The following is a 16433-nucleotide window of genomic DNA, read 5'->3' on the forward strand; positions in this document are numbered from 1 at the left end:
ACACCATGCACTTGAATCATACTTCAGTGGTCTTCAAACTTGAGATTTTGGAGATTGTTCTGTATTGTTTGTCCTCCAAGCCTTTTTGGGAGATTAGGGTAAGTCCTGAGGTGGAGTAGGATTCAACGGACCCACGATGAGCATATTTCTTTCTGAACAAAGCTTGGGGAAGTAGGACATTGGAGAAGAGAAACTCTCTGTTCCTTTGGCAGCTCTGATTTTGCTTCCTCACTTCTGAAATGATACAAATCACTTCTTCCTTTTCCTTTTCCCTCATTCAACAAATATTTGCCAAGCCCATGCTATATATAAGGCAGCAAGTCTCTTTCTTATTCTCATGTTTGTAGACTGTAGGAGTTAGGATGTGGAAGGCCCTGAGAATCTTCCCTGTGCTTTGGAGCAGCTGGATGATACAGTAGGAAAAAAAATGTTGGACCTAAAGTCATGGGACCTCAGTTCAAAACCTGCTTCAGATACTTATTAGCTCTATCACTATGGACATACTACTTCTCCTCCCAGAGCAGCCATTTTCCAATCTCTAAAATGGAAATAATTTATTTTTTCAGTCTTTTTTTTTCATTTAAAAGTATTTTATTTTTTCCAATTATATGTAAAAGTAATTTCCAACATTCATTTTTATAAGATTTTGAGTTCCAAATTTTTCTCCCTCCCCTCCCCACTCCCTAAGACAGCAAGCAATCTGATATAGGATATCCACATACTGTTATGTTAAACTTATTTCCATATTAGTCATATTGTGAAAGAAAAATCAGAACGAAAGGGAAAAACCATGAGAAAGAAAAAAAAAACCCCAAATGACAAAAAAGTGAAAATAGTATGCTTCAATCTGTATTCAGACTCCATAGTTCTTTCTCTGGATGTGGATAGCATTTTCCATCATGAGTCTTTTGGGACTGTCTTTGATCATTATATTAGCTGAGAAGAGCTAAATCTGTCATAGTTGATCATTGTACAGAGTTGCTGTTAAAGTATACATTGTTTTCCTGGTTCTACTCTCTTCATTCAGTATCCGTTCATATAAGTCTTTCCAGGTCTTTCTGAAATCCGCTTACTCGTTTTTTTAATAGCACAATAGTATTCCATTACATTCATATAAAGCTCATTCAGTCATTCCCCAATTAATGGGCATCCCATCAATTTCTAATCCTTTGCCACCACAAAAATAGCTGCTCTAAATATTTTTGTACATGTAGGTCCTTTTCCTTTTTTTATGACCTCTTTGGGATACAGATCTAGTAGTGGTATTGCTGGATCAAAGGGTATGCACAGTTTTATAGCCCTTTGGGCATAGTTTCAAATTGCCCTCCAGAATGGTTGGATCAGTTTATAACTCCACCAACCAACAGTGCATTAGTGTTCCAATTTTCCTACATCTTCTCCAACATTTATCATTTTCCTTTTCTTTCATATTAGCCAATCTTATAGGTGTGAGGTGGTACCTCAGAGTTGTTTTGATTTTCATTTCTCTAATCAATAGTGATGTAGAGAATCAGAGCATTAGTATAGTAGAATATAGTATATAGAATAGTAGAGATCAGAGCATTTTTTCATATGACTATAGATAGCTTTAATTTCTTCTTCTGAAAGCTGCATGTTCATATACTTTGACCATTTATCAGTTGGTGAATGACTTGTAGTCTAAATTTGACTCAGTTTTCTTTTTTTTTTTTTTTTTTTGGAGAGGGAAAGGTAGGGCAATTGGGGTTGTGACTTGCCCAAAGTCACATGGCTAGTTTTATATTAACTATTTGAGTTCGAATTTGAACTCAGGTCCTCGTGACTCCAGGGCCAGTGCCCTACTCACTGTGCCACCTAGCTGCCCCCAGTTCTCTAAATATTTGAGAAATGAGGCCTTTATCAGAAACACTGACCATAAAAATTGTTTCCTAGCTTTCTGTTTTCCTTCTAATCTTGATTGCACTGGATTTGTTTGTGTAACCCCTTTTTAATATAAAGTAATCAAAAGTATCCATTTTTCAGTTCACAATGTTCTCTATCTCTTGTTTGTTCATAAATTCTTCCCTTCTCCATGGATCTGACAGGTAAACTATTTCTTGCTCTCCTAATTTGATCATTATGATATCAGCCTTTATGTCTAAATCAGGTACCCATTTTGATTATCTTGGTATATAGTGTGAGATGCTGATCTATGCCTAGTTTCTTCCATACTATTTTCTAGTTTTCCTAGCAGTTTTTGTCAAGTAGTGAGTTCTTATCCCAGAAGCTGGAGTCTTTGGGTTTATTAAACACTAGGTTACTATAATAATTTACTTGTGTCTTGTATACCTAATATATTCCACTGATCCATCACTCTATTTCTTAGCCATTACCAAGTAATTTTGATGATTGCTGCTTTATAATACCATTTAAAATCTGGTACAGATATGCCACCTTCCTTTGCCTTTTTTTTTCATTAAGTCTCTTGATATTCTTGACCTTTTGTTCTTCCAGATGACTTTTGTTATTATTTTTTCTAATTCTATTAAGATAACTTTTGGTAGTTTAATTGGTATGTCACTGAATAAGTAAATTAATTTAGGTAGAATTGTCATTTTTATTATATTAGCTTGGCCTACCCATGAACATTTGATTTTTTTTTGTTATTTAGATATGACTTTATTTGTGTGAAAAGTGTTTTGTAATTGTGTTCATATGGTTACTGGGTTTGTCTTGACAGGTAGACTACCAAATATTTTATATTGTCCGCAGTTATTTTAAGTGGAATTTCTCTATCTCTTGCTGCATGGCTTTGTTAGTAACATACAAAAATGCTGATGGTTTATGTGGATTTTATATCCTACAACTTTGAATTATTTCAAATAGTTTTTTAGTTGATTCTTTAGGATTCTCTAAGTATACTTTCCTCATTGCCTATTCTGATTCCTTTAATTTATTTTTCTTCTCTTGCTAAAGCTAACATTTCTAGTCAATATTCACTAATAGTGGTGATAATGGGCACCCTTGTTTCACCCCTGATCTTACTGGGAAAGCTTCTGGTTTATCCCCATTACATATAATGCTTACTAGTGGTTTTAGATAGATACTGCTTCTCATTTTAAGGAAAACTCCATTTGTTCCTGTGCTCTCTAGTGTTTTAATAAGAATGGGTGCTGTATTTTGTCAAAAGTTTTTTGTCCATCTGTTGAGATAATGATATGATTTCTGTTGGTTTTGTTATTAATATGATCAATTATGCTGATACTTTCTCTAATATTGAACCAACACTAAAATCCTGGTATAAATCCCAACTAGTTATGGTGTATTATCCTCATGATGAACTGCTATAATCTCTTTGCTAATATTTTATTTAAAATTTTTGCATCTATAGTCATTAGGGGAATTGGTCTATAATTTTCTTTCTCTTTTTTTGGCTCTTACTGGTTTAGTTATCAGCACCATATTTGTGTCATAAAAGGAATTTGTTAATACTCCTTCTTTGCCTATTTTTCAGAATAGTTTATATAGTTTAGAATTAATTGTTCTTTAAATGTTTGATAGAATTCACTTGTAAATCCAGCAGGCCCTGGAGATTTTTTGTTAGGGAATTCGTTGATGGTTTGTTCAGTTTCTTTTTCTAAAACGGAGTTATTTAAGTATTTTATTTCCTCTTCTGTTATTCTGGGAAATTTATGTTTTTGTAAATATTCATCCATTTCACTTAGATTGTCAGATTTGTTGGCATACAATTGAAGAAAATAGCTCCAAATTGTTGCTTTAATTTCCTCTTCATTGGTGGTAAATTCATCCTTTTCATTTTTGATACTGGTGATTTGGTTTTCTTTTTTTTTTTAAAGCAAATTAACCAAGGGTTTATCTATTTTATTGATTAAAAAAAATAAAAACAGCTCTTAGTTTTATTTATTAGTTCAGTAGTTTTCTTACTGCCAATTAATCTCTCCTTTGATTTTCAGAATTTCTAATTTGGTATTTAATTGGTGATTTTTACTTTGTGGTCTTTCCAGCTTTTTTTAGTTTCATACCCAATTCATTGTTCTGCTCTTTCTCTTTTATATTCATGTAAGCATTTAGAGATATAAAATTTCCCATAAGAACTGCTTTGGCTGAATCCCATAAATTTTGGTATGTTGTCTCATTATTGGCATTCTCTCGGATGAAGTGATTGTTTCTATGATTTGTCGTTTGACCCATTCGTTCTTTAGGATTAAATTATTTAGTTTTTAATTAATTTTGATCTGTCTTTCCCATATTATGTATAATTTTAATTGCATTGTGATCTGAAAAGGATACATTAAGATTTCTAATGAGATTTAGGTTCAAATGATCCTCACCCACCCCCTTACCCTCTACTGTAACAGTTCTTTTGTGCTTCTTCATGTAATGTAATTTACCCAATTCTGCCTCCCCCTTTCCTCTTCCCCAAGCATCCTTTTTTTTCATCCCTTAATTTTTTTATATCATCACGTCAAAGTCGACTTATACCCATACCTTCTATCTATGTATACTCCTTCTGACCGCCCTAATAGAGATTAGGCTCTTAAGAGTTACAAGTTTCATTTTCCTGTGTAGAGATGTAAATAGTTTAACCTTATCAATAGCATGTTTTCCCCCCTAAACTGTTTACCTTTTTATGCTTCTCTTGAGTCTTGTATTTGAAGATCAGATTTTATGTTCACTTCTGGTCTTTTTGTCAGGAAAGTTTGTAAGTCCTTATGCTCAATTTTCCTGAGTAGTTGATTCTTGGCTGTAAGGCAAGCCCCTTTGCCTTCTGTAATATCATATTCCAAGCCCTCGAATCCTTAATGCTGAATCTGATAAACCCTGTGTAATCCTGATTGTGGCTCTTTGATATTTGAATTGTTTCTTTCTGACTGCTTGCAGTATTTTCTCCTTGACTTAATAATTCTGGAATTTGGCTACAATATTCCTTGAAGTGTTCATTTTGGGATCTTTTTCAGGAGATGATGGGTAGATTCTTTCAATCACTATTTTACCCTCTTGTTCCAGGATATCAGGGCAGTTTTCCTCAATAATTTCTTGAAAGATGCTCTCCAGACTCTTTTTTTGATTATGGCATTCAAGTAATTAAATTATTCTTAAATCATCTGTCCTGGATCTATTTTCCAGGTCAGTTGTTTTTCCAGTGAGATATTTTACATTTTCTTCTATTTTTTCATCCTTTTCATTTTATTTGGCTGATTCTTAATGTCTCACAAAGTCATTAGCTTCCACTTTCCCAATTCTAATTTTTAAGGAGTTATTTTCTTCAGTTAGCTTCCGTACCTCTTTTTCCATTTGGTCAATAAAATGTGATTAATTTAGACCAGCACTGACTATACCATTGGGTAATTGTGATGAAAGTGCATTATAAAATTTAATGTTATATCATCAGTGTAAGTTGTAATTCCTCTTCCTTTTTCTCTTCCCTCTGTCCCTTGCTTCTTACTTTTCTCTTTCTTTGCCTCTTATGTGCCTTACCTCTATCTTCTCTTTTCTATTTTTTCTCATATCTTCATCTGCTCCTCCTTTAACTTATTTCTTTTTTCTTCCCTGTGCCCCCATCCAAAATACAAGCAGGTAAGCAGAACCATTCCAGGTCTCTCATGCCCTCTCTACCCCATACCCCAATTTCCAGCCCTGTCCTAAAGATTCTTTATGCAACCATGGGACTGAAATCCTGGAGCATATATGATAATGTCTGATCAATTGGTTTCCTGGCCTTCAGGCAGAATTATTCTTCATTCATTTCAGGGAGAGCAGATTCTAGCTTAGCTTTGAGTGTTGAGGTTTCATTTGTATTACTTCACAACTTCCTACTAAGTTTCTTCCTAGGTTAACATGTTGTCCTTGGGTAGATATCCTGTCCTCCATTTCTTTGCTCCTCTGACTTATATACCAAGGCAGCTTGGAGAGACACAATATACAAGGGTGGAGGTGAGATCAGGAGACTCATTTAATGTGAGATGGGGATTGAAGCAATACAGGCATAGAAATGGAGAAATATAGAGAGTGCCTATTAAAAAATCTGCTCCCCTTCCTCCGCCCTTCCTCTCCACTATCTTTTTGGCCTGTTACAGAAAGACTTGCAGGGCTATCACTTCCAAAAAGTCATTTTCATTCCTTTGTAATATTTAAGTGAATTTTACGATTTCACCAAGCTTCCAGATTGATAGGTCTGAAGAGTGAGTACATCTTCAGTATCTTCCCAGTGGACAGTTGGCAATGGCTGTCTTCTGAGTTTTCCTTCACCCTGATCTTGTGAGTCTAGGCCAGGATAGGAGATAGATCATGCCAAAGACATGCACAAATGAATTTTAAGGTCTGAATTGAATTGATTCCTCTATAAATAAACAGTAACTTGATTCAAACTTGTTAGCAATGGGTCTTCTCACATAAAACAACTATACTGGTTTGTGTGTGTTAGACATGTGCCTTTCAGTGCTCTTGTCTCTGGAATAACCTCTACTCTTGCCATTTTTGATTATGGTCGCATTTTGTTTAGATATCTCTAAACTAGGAATTGGACAGAGGCCACTAACTCACCATCCACAAAGTAAGCCAAACACTTGTCAGTAGGTAATGATTTTTTTTTAAATCACATACAGCCTAGACCAAATTTGAACCGATGACCTAAAAGTGGCTAACTCATATCCCATTACCAAATCCCCTGAGAACGCTAATCCACTTTAGAAGGTACATTTTAAATGGCCTACTATGGTAAATGTAGTTAAGAAACTTAGATAAATGCTTTCATTTTAATAACTCTCACAAATCCCCTCCCCCTTCCCTGCCCCAGATTTTCCAAGTGTATTTGAAAGGAGTAAATTGAGAACCAAAGAGGCGATTTATTTTATTAGAATAATTAAAATACTGACCCATCTTCCTCCCGCATGCCTCACAGAATCATTGTATAACATGAGAAAAAAAGCAGATCTACCTGGTGATAACAGAGTCTGAAGAAGGGAAAGTACAGTTTTATCAAAAGAGAGGAAGCTAAAACTGCCGCAAGTTATAACTCAGGCAAAACCTCATCATTATGGACTAGAAGCCAGGGTGAGATCACTGTGGAATAGGAGCCAGAATGAACGCAATCTCTACCCAATATTTTTTTGAGGCTCAAAATGTAGCCAGGAGTGAGTCATTCAGTGAGGTACCACAGAGGTTCAGGGTCTTGGATGCAAATGGGCAAGATTGCAGTAGCAGAAAATTCATCACTGTACCCTTGGATCAGCCGTTCTCACAGGGTGAGTTCATAGTTTTCAACTTCTCTGATAATTGTTAGTTTCTTAGACCATATCCACACTGCAGAATATCTCCAGGTAATTCAGTTATGTATTATTAATCCCACAAAGAGTTTCATTATTATAGAGCACTGTGTGAACCCCAAAGTTTAAATAAGTGGGTATTCATACTTAAGTGCTTACAAATAAATTAGTCTGAGTATATTACAGGGAATGAGTAGTGTTTCCTTAACTCTCCTCACTGACCGCACAGAGAGGTCATTCATTTCTTCAGAGCCTGGGATGTGAGGAAAGCACTGTTTGGAGTTGTAAAGATACCATTCATTCACTTAGCAAGGACTTATTATTGAGCATCCTGATATGTGCTAGGACACATATCAGAGATTGTCATAAAATGTAGGATGGTGACCATTTTTGATTATCCTACTAGCTCTGCAACATGCTTTGAAGGCTTCTTGCATCCAGAGACATCTCTTATAGCAGTGGTATCAAACTCAGATAGAAAAAGGGGCCATCAATCCATATGTATGGATCCCTGACTTAGTTTTAAAGTGTAATATTATTTATGTTTCATTGTATTTTTATTTATTTTATTAAACATCTCCCAGTTACATTTTAATTTGACTTGGTGTTCCTGGCAGTCAGGCCCAGGTATGTTTGACACCTCTGTCTTTAGGCATTCAGAGGAAGTAATAGACACAGTTACTGACCATACAGAACTGATGTTAGAGAAGTACATTTGACACAAGACCATATACAGTAGACATACATTCATATCATATACATAATACTTGAATATTTGTTTAACTAATTGTATAACTAAATATAGATTATAGATTGTGTTGGGGTTTTTTTTGGAGGGCAAGTGGGGTTAAGTGACTTGCCCAAAGTCACATGGCTAGTAAGTGTGTCAAGTGTCTGAGGCCAGATTTGAACTCAGGTCCTCCTGACTCCAGGGCCGGTGCTCTATTCACTGCACCACCTAGCTGCTCCTAGATTGTGTTTTAAGATTAGAGGAGGCCAACCCCTCATCTTGCAGATGAGGAAACTGAGGGAAGAAAGGTTAAGTGATTTGCCCAAGGTTACACAGTAAATTTTTGTAGTAGGATGTAAGCTATCTTACGGTCTTATGTATTGTTTCTCCTGTATATGCGATATATTCATGAGTGCTGAGAGGTTGCTGGGTTAATCAGAGACTGTTTTTAGGTACTGGCAAGCTCAGAACTTTATAGAAAACAGAACAAAAAGAAGTTAGATCTGCTTGGTTAGATGCAACACAGAGAAAAACTTGCTTATACTGAGTAAATGAATTTCAGGATGCATAATTAAAAGAAGCCATGGGATTTCCTTCTCCCAAAGGCATTAAGAATAGGATAGACATCTATGTGTATGTAATGGTTTTAGTTAAGTCTAGAGGTGAGGAGGTAAACTGAATAATCCAAGAAAATCCTTTTCAACTCTGTGATTCATGAAACTGTTAAGTTAATTTGTGAAGATTTTACATAGCTCAGATTTATGTAGATATGCATTGTTATTTCAATTATGTATAACTTTTGGAATTAGCCAATGATTTTTAAAGGAAAGACCAACAAAGCTAATTATCTTACTAAATATAATGAAATTGATTTGTAAATTAGACATTAATGTCCCTATATTTATACTTGAGAAATTATACATAGAACTTTTGAGTGGGATTTAACGACTAACAAGGACCTGTAAAGTCCAGAGAGGGAAATACTTCTTCGTTGGCTTTGATCTTTGTTCAGTTTTATGAAGTGAAAAAAAGGTCCTATATGCAGCTGCATTTGTGAATAAGACTTTGAGAATCTGGTGTCATAAGCAGTTCAACAAGGCTGAGAGGAAGATGCTTATACTGATAATTTGGAAGCTCACACATGGACTATGACCCACTGTGTGGCCCAAGTGAAATGATTCATCCATATAGCCAATTCAGATTGTTCAGACCTACCTGATTAATTTGCTCAGGAAGACCCAAGCTAAATGGCTGTGGAATGGTGCTGAGATTGACTGGGTAAGGCCTCTGCTTTATTTGTTAGCAAAGATAGTTGTTGCAGTGGTTAGGGAAGCAAGGAAGTGAAAGGTCATTTCCAACTGCGTCTTAATAGTGAAACAAAGCAGAACTGGAGAAAATAGATTTGCATCTTAAAGTGCCCATGAAAGTGTGCATGTAAGGGCAAAGGCAAATTAATTGCACATCTGGCAAATTCCGACAAGTTCTGGTCTTTAGCAGACCACTTAACTACATTGTTCACATAGATCATGGGATTCCCCTCTGACTTTTTCTGTGTATTCTTCAATACAAAGAAATAAAAAAAAACCCACCAACAACAACCCTATTTCTCTGGATAATTTGTCATAAGAAGCAGTTTGGTATCATGAAGAATGGTGATTTGAAGCCAAGAGACCTATGCAAACCCTGCCCCAAAGCCACTTACTAGTTATTTTCCTGGTAACCTCCCCTCCATTCCCCATCTAGCCAGCCCCTTCCCTATAATATTGCCTTCTATTTGCATTGTCAAGTCAACAAGCATTTATTTAGCATTCACTAAGTCCCAGGCAATGTACTATGCACTGGAAATACAAATGCAAACAGAGATAAAGATCATCTTTGGCCCCAAGGAGCTTACATTCTAATGGGGGAAGACAGTGCATGGAAGGGAGCTGAAAATGGAGGAGGTAGAAAAATATAGCCTTATGGGGGCATGGTGGAGAAAGTCAGGAGAGTCAAGACTGGACCCTGCAGAGGAATGAAACCATAACTAGCCTGGGCACTTTTCTTCAAATAGGAGTTCTGGGAGGAGTCAATCAATCAGAAAAAGGTCTACAGGGACAGAGTAGATAGATGGATGAATGGATGGATAGATGGATAGATGGATAGATGGATGGATGGATGGATGGATAGATAGATGATAGATAGATGATAGATAGATAGATGATAGATGATAGATAGATGGATGGATAGATAGATAGATAGATGATAGATAGAGAGAGAGATAGAGAGATAGATAGATGATAGATAGATGATTGATAGATAGATGATAGATAGATAGATGATTGATAGATAGATAGATAGATGATAGATAGATAGATAGATGATTGATAGATAGATAGATAGATAGAGAGATAGATAGATAGATAGATAGATGATTGATAGATAGATGATAGATAGATAGATAGATAGATGATTGATAGATAGATGATAGATAGATAGATAGATAGATAGAGAGATAGAGAGATAGATAGATAGATAGATAGATGATTGATAGATAGATAGATAGATAGATAGATAGATAGATAGATGATTGATAGATGATAGATAGATAGATAGATAGATAGATAGATGATAGATAGATAGATGATAGATAGATAGATGATAGATAGATAGATAGATGATTGATAGATAGATGATAGATAGATGATTGATAGATAGATAGACAGACAGACAGGTACATATCTTATATGTACATAGTTAAATGCCTGCTGTCTCCCCCATTAGAATGTAAGCTCCTGGAGACTGGGAACCTTGTGTTTGCCTTTCTTCGTATCCCCTGTTCTTACCATTGTACTTCTCACTCAGGAAGTACTTAGTAAATGTTTGTCAACTGACTGCCTAACCAAAGGTCAGAGTTTTGACCTTTCAGAGTCTCAGTTTCCCTATCTGTAAAATAGGGGTAATGATACTTGTATTACCCACCTCACAAGTATGTATTGAAGGAAGTACTTTGCAACATTAAAATCTGGCATAACTGTAAGTTATTCTTGTAAGAGGTTGTTCCTGTTGAAAAACCTGTGTTTGCTTTTGCTTGTGAATCTATTGGATGTCAGGGCTCCAGAGAATTGTTGAATCTTGTCCAGAATCCCTTTAATATTGAAGGTTAGCCTCTGTGTCTACTTTGCACAAGCCAGAACTACATCCAAGAGCTTTTGAGTAGGAGACATTTTGTTTCTTCCTTTAACCTCACTAATGAAGCAGAGGCCAAATCTAACTTCTTCAAAAACAAATTTGTGGAAAATTGTCCAAACAGACCTTAGTGAAAACTAACACAGAAAACTTGTCTTTGTACCAGCTGTTTATATACCTCAGTTTCAGGTGTGACACCTCTGAGGAAGATTCTTTGGGATGACCCTTGGATACATGCCCAAATCACATTCATGAGCACTGTACACACATTCATTTCTTAGATCTGAGTCCTCAGGGAAAGGTAAGATTTCTCTTATTGCTTCATCCCTTCCTCCTCTCTGGTACTTGACAGAAGGTATTCCTTCTTTCCCTTACCTCTCTCTGAAGCTAAAGCTGAAATACTTAGTGTACTGCTGCCTCAAAGCATGGACCAACACGTTTCCAGGATGGGGAACCTTTTCCTTCCCTTTGGCAGGTCACTTAGGGCCGCAGTTTCCTCATCTTTAAAATGAGAAAATTGGTTTAGATAGCTTTTGATTTCCCTTCCAGGTCTATCTATGTTTATGATGGTTTGATTCATCCTAGTGCGGATAGTGACAGATAAAGATTGAACTTTTGAGGTTTCAAAGGAGATCCTTCTAAGTGTTGGACTATATGTGTTTTGAGGACCAAATATGAATATCTGTCTATATACATATGCATACAAATATGCACATATATCACTTTGCAAAGCTTAAAGTACTATGTAAATGTAAGCTACTGTTATTATTCATAGCATCTCCTTCTGACTTCAGTCACAGGTTTTGCCCTGTGACACTATCCGTAGGACTCAGACCTACCATTACAATACTCCAAGTTGGCAAATGTTGCCATGGTTTATGAATCCAGTTCCTCACTCCTGCCCTTGCCTTTCGGGCTGGAAGCCTTCACTAATGCCAAGGAATATTAGTTACTTGCATTAGTGATTTCTATGAAATGATTCTTGAGTTTATTATTAAATAAAGAATATGCTGAAATAGGCAAGTGAAGGATATCATCGATGTCACAGATGAAAAAGCCACATATATGGATTAATGTAATTCATTCATTGCTTTATGGACCCAATCTTCTCTTGGGACTGTCACAAACCTACATGCATATAGACTATTCTCTCAATTTAGCAGAAATGCTTATTAGTAGCCAAATTGTAGCTCCAAATAGCCAAAGATTACAGACATCATTATTTATTTATTTTTTAAAATGAATGTTTCATGTAGACTGACCCCTTTTAGGTTTTTGAGGGGAAACAAGTCCAGAGATTTGCAGAAATATTAGTATTTTGCCAAGTAGAATTTTTTCCCCTCAGATACCTAGGCCATCCTGATTGCAAATGAATTTTAATAAAAATTTCATCTAGTCCACAATTTCCCATTTATAGGAAAGGTTTCAGTGATCAAATTCCTAGCCTTACTACTGTTTATTTTCTGCCAAAACATCATTAAAAGTGCCCAAATTGAAAATTGTAGAACTATAAATATGTTGAAGTAAAAAAACAAAATTACTTTTTGCCAGACAAAACTTTTGGTATATATAGATTGTTGGGGGAACACTACCATGAACACGCTCTACAGGCTAATTGAAACACTGGGCAATCCGGGAAAAAAAGGTTTTAAACGGGGAAAGGATTTATTCTAAGCCCTCAGTTGCTGAATAGGAAAAAAAGAATACAGTTCTTTCAGAAGGCCAGAAATACCTGGCCATAGCCCTGATTTCTTTTGTTTTAAAACAAAGCATATGATTTGCTTGAATCCCATGTATCTGGAGCTCTCAGTGCAGTTGGGCTCTCTTTGGCTATTTATATTGTGTAAGCCTCCCCCTACTCTCCCTTTTGGGCCCTTCTACCTCTAACTCACCCCCTCCTCCAAATATATACACATGAGCTCCAATTCCACCTCCCTATTTTTAGATTCAAAAGTCAGCTTTATGACCACAGTAATGTGTGTCTCCCTTACATTTGAAGATACTCTGGTAATTCATTGTAGATGATATCCATTTGGAGCAATGTCATCCTCTAGGAGTGGTAATGTTTTGTCTTAAGAACTAGAATGATAGTCATTCTTTTATAGTTTCATTAAAAAAAAAAAGCTTTGACCCATAACTATGATATTGATGGATATCCTTGACTAAAGATCAAATATATAGACATATTATCATTATTTATTATCATGCTCAGTTGAGATATTTTATTGTGTATATATAGAAGGAAAAGAACATTTTACAACAGAGAAAAGTTATCTTCTGGTAAGGTAAAATGAAAACTCAGATCAAATTTTAATGCGCAAGGGAAATAAATCTGATTTCTCCTTTTTAAAAATGGCAGAAACTCTCAAAAATTATCTTTGGTTTAGACAAAAAAATATATATTGCTACTGATTATCCAAATGGCACACTATCTCTGAGATGGTTTGAAGATAATACTGTTGATGCTTTCTTGCAGTGTCAGAGTTGGGACAGACACCAACATATGACCAGTTGACATCATTTTTCATATGGTTATTACATATTATTATTAAGTTTAAAATCTGGGCTCTTAGCAAAACATAATAAAGAATGCCTTTCTGGGGTGGCCAGGTGACGCAGTGAGTAAGAGCGTTGGCCCCGGCGTTGGAAGACCCGGGATCGGTTCCGGCCTCAGATACTCGGCACGCACACAAAAATAACTGGCTGTGTAACCTTGAGCAAATTACTTAATCCCAATTGCTTTAAAAAAAAAAAAGAATGCCTTTCTTTGACTCTACTTTGCTATATCTGTGATTACACTGGTGTGGGTACTCCTTTGAACAATGCAGCTAATCCACATTTTCTTATCCTTATCCTTTTCCATAAATTCACAAACAGTACACGCACTGTGCCAAGGGCCTTCCTCTATATCTCTTAACATTTCTTGGGTATCAGTGAAGTGCACAGGCTGATCATGGATTATCCTTCTTTCTTGCTACATGAGTAGTCTTTTTCTTTTTGTGACCATATATATCTTTGATGACACTTCTGCATAGTTCTTTGTTAGTAATACACTATAGTTTACTAATGCCTTCATATGGCGGCCCTTTTGTGACCTGTAATTTTACTTTAGAGATTGTGGCATTCCGTGCAGCCTCATGTCACCATGAGAAGGATACTGATGTTTAAAAAGTTGGTGGTTTTTTTTTTAAGAAGAAGATTTGTATGATTAAAGAATCTTGTATTGTTGTTCAGTCATGTCTGACTCTTTGTGACCCCATGGACTATATAATCCATTGGGTTTTTTTGGTAAAGATATTGGAGTGGTTTACCTTTTCCTTTTCCAGTGGATTAAGGCAAACAGAGGTGAAGTGACTTGCCCAGGGTCACACAACTAATATGCATCTGAGGCCATATTTGAACTCAAGTGTTCCTGACTCCAGGTCCAGTGATCAATCCATGAGTCATCTAGCTACCTCAGATAACTGTATACTTTCACAAATTTAATCCAGTTCTTCCTCCTACTGTTCGTTTTTGAAATCAGTGTGTCATTACAAGGTGTAAGTACTGATGGATCAGGACTACTGTTTGTCCCAATATTACCATAGGCTGAGAATATGTATTATTCATCCACTTGGTTTTTTCCATGCGTAGAGTTAATCTGTACTCCTCTGAATGATTATGACTCTCATTTAGGAGGCTTCACAATATTCTAAGGATTGGTAAAATCATCACAGTGCCATCTACAGATAAGAGCATCTTTCTATCTTTCTTTCTCTTGAACTCTGCACTAGAATTTCTCCGTGACAGTGGCAAACACCTTTGGCAAGCACACATTGTCGTTTTATGCCAGAGGATTGTCAAACAAAATTATGCTGTTGCATATAGTAATGAGTCCCAAAGCTCCAGTCGTTCTGGCCTTAGAAAGGCAACCAGGATGGTAGGGAGTTAAGGTAATTGGGGATGGCAGTGTAGAAAAAACCCTAGGGACATAAGGGGTACTACCTCCACAGCAGCACTTGTATTCATGCCTGTCTTTTCACTTGCATTTCAACCTAGTTCAGACGCTCATCAGCTCTTTCTGGGAGTATTTTGGTAGACTCCTAATTGTTGTTCTTGCTTCCAGGCTCTCCCTTTGTCTAATCTACAAAATTAAGATTACTAAAACATAGGTCTAACTATGTCACTCCCTTGTTCAAGAAACTCCAGTGGTTCTAAATTGCTTCTAGGATAAAATACGAGGTCCACTCTTGGATATTTAAAGCCCTTCACAATCTGGCCCTACCCTACCCTTTTAACTGTATTGCACATCACTCTCCTTCACACACTTGACATTATGGCTAAATTTCCCTGTATGCCATTTCCTGTATTTTCAATCCCATCTCTTATGTTCTTGCCTTTGCCTAGATCTTCTATGCCTGCAAAGTGCTTCTTGCTCAACTCTGTGTCATAGAACCCCCACCTTTCTTCAAGGCTTAGATAATGACCAACCCCTATGGGTCTTTTATGCTCTTTGAATTTGCTAGCACCCTCTCCCCTGGAAATTGCTTTCTATTTGCTTTGAATATGTTTTCTATTTAATTATCTGTGTTCTTTATGTTTTCCCTCAATAGAATGTAATCTCCTTTAGGATAAGGGCTAGTTCACTTTTGCCTAGTTCAGTGCCTGGAACATATCAAGAGCTTTATAAATAAGTGCTCATTGAATAGATGGATGGGTGGATAAATATGATTATAACATATGCAGAGGAGACATATTTTTGGATGGAAAGTCTTTAAAGAGGAATTTTTCTCTACCAAATCAAATATATTTTGTAGGCAAACAATAAGCACAGAAGAATTTTAACTATGTTACTCTAAAGATTAATGTTCTACTATAGAATAGTATTTGTGAAGTTCCCTCATTATATCTTGATGAAGAATGCCCTTGATATATATATAGACAATTCTAATAAAGATTTTGTAGAGGTGCAAAATTAGGTACACTAGTCAGTGGTTATGGATGGTTTACCTATATTTGGCAATAAAAATTCCCATGACCGTTTCCAAGCATTAATATCTTTCTTCTTTCATATATATTGAGAATTGTTCCCTCAAGATGCTCAAAATTATGTTGCTTCTAACATGAACTTTTGTGTATAATTTGCCTAACTGTTCTTCACATCTTTGTTTTCTTTAGTGTAATTTTAACTCATGTAAGCACATATAAGAGCATGATGATACAGCATCATTTTGTACATATATAAATGATAATGAAGCTGTGTTAAGGATGTTTTATTACAGTAACATCAGATCTTTTCTACGTTTTGTTAG

General features: G+C 36.0%; 1 protein-coding gene across 9 annotated transcripts in view; it reads left to right on the forward strand.

Annotated features, from left to right (window-relative positions):
• The window catches only part of ESRRG (estrogen related receptor gamma), a 696148-nt gene that overhangs the window by 152642 nt on the left and 527073 nt on the right, over window positions 1–16433 (forward strand). Inside the window, exon 1 of one of the 9 annotated variants that reach the window (XM_069066033.1) lies at window positions 7124–7223. The exons of the other annotated variants lie outside the window; for them this stretch is intronic. The gene's annotated coding sequence lies outside the window, so the exon portion shown is untranslated. Of the gene's footprint in view, window positions 1–7123; window positions 7224–16433 lie in introns of those variants that run through there. 9 annotated transcript variants of the gene reach the window in all.

Source organism: Petaurus breviceps, unplaced genomic scaffold (genome assembly GCF_028583685.1).
Source record: "Petaurus breviceps papuanus isolate PSGF00001 unplaced genomic scaffold, PetGlider_PUasm1.0 90702, whole genome shotgun sequence".
In the NCBI taxonomy this organism is placed as follows: Eukaryota; Metazoa; Chordata; class Mammalia; order Diprotodontia; family Petauridae; genus Petaurus; species Petaurus breviceps.